Consider the following 7,270-nt stretch of genomic DNA (forward strand, 5'->3'; position numbering starts at 1 on the left):
AGAATGAGTGGATGTATAAGTGTCTGGATGAAGGATTTAGTAGGTGCATGACTGACTGTATGAGTGAGTGATTAAATGTGTCTCACTGAGTGCATGGGTTAGTGACTAAACTGTCTTAATTTGTGCATCATTATGTCTGTTGTTCTGTAAACTGTTGCATGTGTTGATAAGTAGCTATATGAGTAACTATATGGGTTATTGATTGGTTGCCCAAGTATTTGTATGGGAGACTGAGTGTGTGTGTGGGTGGCTGGGAGGTGTATGACTCTGTGCATAGATGTGTGAGCAGTTGATTCACTAGATGTATGGTTTCAAAAGTGCATGTGGAAACAGCTGTATGGGCGGTTGACTGTGTGCATGAGTGTATTGGTGAGAGAATGGATATCTCAGTGCTACATGTCAAAGTAAGTACGTATGTAAAACACAGTACATGTGAGAGTTGACATATATAAATAACTGTGCATAAGAGCCAGTGAATGTGTGAGTGGCTGTATGGATCATTGTGAACTTGTATCAGGGATTGTATAAGAGAGTAAATATGTGTTAGTATATGTTTGAATAAGTAAAGTTTGTATAACTGTATAGTTGAGGAAATGGAGGTGTGATTGATTCTTTGCATGACTGACTAGGTGTGTGAGTAACTCCATGGATGAGTGACAGTCTGTGAGTGTCTGTTTACACTGATTGTATCTAAGGTTATATTAGAGTCTGAAGAGGTTCATCGTATTATCACATGAATGATATCATCGATGATGTGATCAGTAATGTCAAATGAGATGTCATCAGTGATGTCATCAGTGATGTCATTTGAGATGTCATCAGTGATGTCATTTGAGATGTCATCAGTGATGTCATCAGTGATGTCACTGACCATGTCATGAATGATGTAATATGTGACATCATCAGCAGTGGATTGCGGGTGCGCGATATATAGTTAGTGCAACTAACTATATATGGAATTTCAATGGTTTTGTGTGAGTAAAATAAGGTTTTGTAAATGCGAATTCCTAACTATATATGGTCTATAACCTATGGTTTTTTCAGTGAATATATATATATATATATATATCCATCAAAGTGCCTGACGCGTTTCGATGCCTAAAGCATCTTAATTATAGGCTTTTGTTCACAAAGTTCAACATCAAGGCTCTTTTTTATTTTCATGGCTGCATGCTTAGTCAATTACCCTCAGTGGGTTTCCGCTTTGTGTATCATTTTATTGCATGCTGGGAAATACAGTCCAAATGGCGAGCAATTTTTTCTATCCTTAGTGGATTGCTGTTAGTATTTGCATTTATTTAAAAACTTCTTTTCCATTGTAGGTCTCGGGCGCCATGGTGAGTCAGTTTACATTAGATTTGCAGCGCTGTATTAATTACGGAGCAGTTCAATGATGCAGCCTCTCCTTTCATTACCGAGATGGTGCTCCTCCTCACGACTGGACTGTCGTGTAAATATGTTATCCATCAAAGTGCCCAAAGCTTCAGGAAGGCTCTCTGCTGCCAGTCGAGACATGCCCTGATGCAACAACCCCTGCTGGGCCCCTCATTAACTGCAAATTCTTAAGGGGATGACTGAGGGAAGCTTGGCTCCCATGTCAAAGGTGGGGACCATGAAAAGATGCACACCCTGCACCCCTCCCACCTAGGCCTCTAGTCTGAGGGGAGTGTATTAAGCCAGGTTTAGGGCTTTAGCTGCTCCTTAAATGTTTGTCTGGGGTTGAGGGGAAGTGGGGCGGGGTGATGGTATTTTGTCTCTTCAGGGTGCAAATGCACTGCTGGTCCAGTCGTGGGGGATGTCCTGCCCACTTCCTGCCCCGAGGACATCAGAAAACAGGGGGAGGGGAAGCTACAATATTCAGCCTGTGACCTTACAGGACCTGGACATACAATGCACATGTGACCTTGGGTTCCTGGAAGCACACGGAGGGCGACAAATATTAAGTATTATTCGGAGACCCGACTTTGGGAATATTCCTGCAAACTGCAACAGGAATACTTTAGCTTGTTTTTGTCTCAGATCATCTGTTGAAGGAATTATGTGGAAAAGCTCCAAATATTAACAAACGATCAAAGAGAGGTCTATCAACCCAGTGTGTGAGAGAGTGAAAATGAAGCATTCCGCTCAGCACAGATGATCCAATTACAGCAAGTCTTGAAGGACGTATGGCCTGTCTGGCCCTTCTGACAATAAACTACAATGACCTCTACTATCTGCTGGTTTATGTTCCTTTGTTCATATCACACCTGTTGAGGCTGAATATTGAGGATGAGTCCTGCAGGTCACACATGGCTGATTTTCGGGTTGCAGGGATCCAATTTTATGTGCTTTTCCCAGCAGCAGAATGACATCTGACTCGGAGTGTGTGTCACCTTAAGGACCTTTTTGCATTGGTCTATAACTTTTCAAGCAGTGTCGACCAGCTGGTTACTTGGAAAGTAACTTTTTGGTTGCTATTACCTTGAATAACAAAGGTACATGCTCTCGCTCAGTCTGAGACTTATGCAATCTTTTATCTTGGAATTTTTCTATTGAATTTACAGTGTTTAATTTGTTAAAAATAATAATTACCACTACCTGAAATATCTTATGATTCTGCTGCCGGTTTGCATCAGTAGCAAATCCAACTTTCATCACCTATCCGAGACCTGCATCACTCTACAAAAGATGCTTTACCTTCATTGATTATAATGAGCTTCATCTCCCAAACACCTTACACACTGAAATCCACATGGTACAGTAAGTACTGTACACATTTCCCCAGTTAAATGTCGGCATTTTGACCTGCAAAATGTATATGACGGTTGAGGTGTTCAGCACATCCAATAATTATTGGGTGTGTTAAATACAACCATACTCGTAATTCCGACCTCTGGGTTTACCCAGGGGTCGGAAAACAACAATCCCCTCATTTTCAGGCCCTCAGATTTATTTTTCACATTTTAATCATGCGCTCAAAGGTGTTTGAGCTCTCACGCTCAAGGCATGGGGGCCTCCTGATAGCCATGAGTTAGTCACTTTATTCAGTATGCCCACTGCAGTTGTATTTTTGATCATTTTTGGCACAATGATTTTTTCACATTTAATCTTTTGAATGTAAATGACTGTTGGATGTGAATTATTACATTTTCAACTAAAATAGGTGTGGTTAGAGTCATCTTCCTGCCTGAAATTGCTAAAAATAGATACTTCTGAGTAGGAGGAAAAGTCAGTAAAAATGGCAAATGTGGTCACTGTGAGGCTTTAAAAAGTGGTTACTCAACATAAGGCACGATTCAATTGACATTTTGTCTCAAATACTTCAAGTTGCTTCTGTAGCAGTCAGGCAGCACTCTCAGTTGTAACACCACATTACCCCATCAACAGAGTTCCTGTCCCTGCTTTAGGGAGGGCACTCCTATTGCAATACGTCATGTTTCAATATTTATACTTCCAAATATCATAGCCACAAATGTATTTATTGTCTGCACATTCTTCAACAGTGTACTGTTACATGTATTGTGACTCTAACTTTGCCATTTCATCAAGAGGCAACCATTTCTTTTCTGTAGAACAAAGAAACACATGCAACTTACATTTAAAAGCAGTTATCATATTACACAAGATGGCTTGCCTTTGTTGGCCCCATACTGTAGATGTTCCCCTCTGACCAATTTGGCATCAGCTGTCAGAGTTCTCACAGACACACTGAAGGCCAGAGCTCCCCATCAGGTACGGAGGTGTACCTATATGTTCTATTTGTGATTTTGGAAGGTGATATCTGTAGGCCCTTTTTTTTTTTCATTCCACAGCATTTCAATGTCTTTCACATTTTAATTTACTTATTTGAATTGAAATCAGGTTACATACATAACATGATACGTATAATTTTATATTTAGGTCATCTGAATGTAATCTTTCTAAAAATTTGACTCACCGTGACTCATGGAGAAGCAAATATTTTATATAATTTCATCACGTGGCTTTTTATTGACTATTTCACAACTGTCCAAGTATAAATTGGAATTATATCAAATGTTTGGCTGATAACATTTGTTTGTTCAGTCATAAAACTGATTTACCTTCATAAATGCTTGTGTTTCGTCTCCCACATTTAGCTCAAATACATTTCTCCAAGTTAGCCCCAGTAGGATTTTATAGGAAATTATTTAGTGCCTTTTCCCACACATCTCTTTCAGATTATAAACTACTTTCAGGTTATAAACCACATTGGGCCTAATAATGCCGGTCGGAAAGACTCTGACCACTGGCCGGAGGCTTTCCGACCAGCATGGTAGGTTTAAACTATGACTGCCACCTTAGGATGATGGCGGTCAGAGTTTAAACCAGCAGGGAAATCCTAAGTGGTTCCGACGGGTTCAAGGAGTCTATTGGTCAGTCGGAACTGCACCATAATTCTCTAAAAACTGCATTTCCGCCAACTAGATTATGATGTTGGTTTCCAACAGCCAATTCGTGTAAGCCTTTCTGACATGGATTGGTTGTCGAAAACTGACTTAGGGGACCCCTAGTAGGGCCCCCTTTCCCCCCGACCCTCTGCATTTTGACTTGGGGCACCTACGATGCCCCCATAAACACCACTCCACCGTGGCCTGCCACACGGCGCAGGGATGTTTACAAACGTCCATTTTTTAATGGGAGCTTGTGCTGCGCTGCACAAGCTAGCATTGAAAAATGGGAGTTTGCGGCTGCACTTTGTTTCGGGTGGTTCCTTCCACGAAATGGTGTTGGTCGGACTCAAGTCAGACCGACATCGTAAAAAGGCCCTATGTGTTTATGTCCCTTTGTGTTTATGGTGACATGCTTTTTGAATATATGTGTTATTAAACAGCATTTTCCAAAGTTTAATTATTAATTTTTGATATTCAATGGAATAGTCAAATGAAGGCTAACACAAATTCAACCGTTGGTGATGATGTTTTTACTTTTTATCTTTAGTGCATAGTCTTCTGTAATCAAGCTTTATGCCAGTTGTTGAATTTCTGAGGACATCCCTAAAGTACTGCTTTTCAGAGGATATCTTCAAAGTATCCCCACAACTTAAATTTCATGATTATTTGTTCCTCAGGGGCTCTATGAATTGCATTTTCCAATGAAATCATTTTAATTTGCAGTCTTTGGCTGTATGGCATTGTTTCTTAAACCTAGTGGGCAATAGAAAGGATTTATGGTGATGGTTTTTCACATTTATGTCCACACTAGCTTGTGGATATATAACTGGAGTCCATAGAGTTCACAATATTAGCTCCCTTTGTTTTTTCACAGTTTATTGTGTGGTGTACTCCTGTTAGGTACCTTTAAGAAATGTTTCCAGTTCTATCTATTATCCTGTGGGTCTCAGACGTGTGTCCCATATTCATTGTGTAAGTGGAACCAAGCTATACTTCACAGATGAGCCGTGTACAGGGCAAACTGGTGTTTGATTGTTTGTGTTACTGTTCAGAGAGGATCAGGCTTGTTGTTCTTACTGTAGAAGGGTCAAAACTAATTTACAAATGGCTGGGTCCAAACTGAATTGCATGATGTGCAAAAAAGCAAATGACTGGGATGCTTCTTCAAGTAATTATCTGTGATTATATCCCTCACTTTTTTGTACAACTCAGTTTGACAACCTAATTGGGACAGGTATGCGCAGATGTGGGCCCTGTGCACACTGAAACACGGAAACCAAGCTATTCCCGACTGATGAGCCCTAATAAGGTGAAAAACAGTCTTGGGTTGCCTATGTCCCAGGTCAGGATGGACTGTTTCCATTGGCACAGGGTCAAAATTGATTTGCAAATGGCAGGGACCAAACTGAGGTGGCATGGTGTGCAAAATAACTTTGGATTCCAGTGGCTGGGATTACATAAAGCATTCCATCCATTACTTTTTTCGAATACTTTAGTGTGATGCCCTAAGTGGGACAAGTATGCCCAGACGTGGGCTCTGTGTGCATTATGCCACTGAAAACCAAGCTATACCTGACTGATGAGCTCTAATGGTTGCTAACGTATCTAAAGTATTTTACTTATTCAGACACTTGGCAGTATAAACATCCTGTGTCTTTTTTTAACAGGCTTAATTTGCAGGTTCTGATCTCCTCCATATACATCCACTTTATTTACCAAGACATGGCACCTTTTTCACCACCCAAGACCTAAGACATGTGAGATACAAATTTCCAAAACGTTACAATCCACCCCAAACATGGGTCACCCCTGTATTTCCCACCTCAATTGGTTTTAGGCCCAGCAAAGTCTCTCTTTCATTTGGACTTTAGTATATGCCACAGTTTTAAAACGGAGGTATCTTCAAATTCTTGTCCCAGTTGCAGTTAGAGTTCAATATACCACAATAAGATTTGCGCTCACATGACTACTGTGCAAAGTTTCAGGGTCGTAATGAGCAGAAGAACTGTACTTTATGAACTTTTAGTCGCCGTACTGAGCACAAAACGTTTAAGATTACGTTGGATGTTCAAATGCCTAGTTCACATAAGGTATCCTAATTAATCACTTCATCCAGGTATTGGAGAGTGAATTTGTCAGTAGGGCAAGAAAATAGACAGGGTTGCTACTAAAGATCTGAGGGGCATATTACCAACAACTAGCGATAATTATCGCTATGTTGGTTTAGCGGCAATATTTTTATCGCCGAGCTGCGGGGATTTTTATCGCTTAGGAGCCTTGCTATTATCAAGGTTTATCTCCTAAGCGATAAAAATCGGCCGAAAAGCATGAATATCGCTGTAAAGTCAGCGATATTCATGCATTACCGAGCTCATGCTCTTAGCCATGTTATCCACCTACCATTGGATAACATGGCTAAGAACTGCTTAGGGGCAGGTGTTAGCTTTTGGAGATATTCGCGCTTAGCGTGAATACCTCCAAAAGTTGGTAATAGGAGATAGCGATGTTAGCGACTGTTTCCAGTCGCTAACATCTTGGGACGCCCAATTTGCATGTCATCAGTGATAAATATCACTGACATGCAAAGTGGGGCCCAAGATGGTCGCTATCTCCTACTAGCTGTCGCTAACTAGTGTTGGCGACAGCTAGGTAATAGGGAGATAATTTTATCTCCGCTTTCTTGGCTTTTAAAGCTTGATAATATGCCCCTGGATTTTGTTCAAAGAATTTTGTGAGACATCGGCAAATGTACATTCACTAGATTTAGTTTTTTTATTACAAAGTAAATACGCCCGCAAACCTAGGATTCTCAAAAATGCAACAAAAAAACTGCATTATTTCGCTCTGTATGCCTTTTAAGTCCACTGCTTATAATTCAC

Source organism: Lissotriton vulgaris, chromosome 4_1, assembly GCF_964263255.1.
Source record: "Lissotriton vulgaris chromosome 4_1, aLisVul1.2, whole genome shotgun sequence".
Classification (NCBI taxonomy): Eukaryota; Metazoa; Chordata; class Amphibia; order Caudata; family Salamandridae; genus Lissotriton; species Lissotriton vulgaris.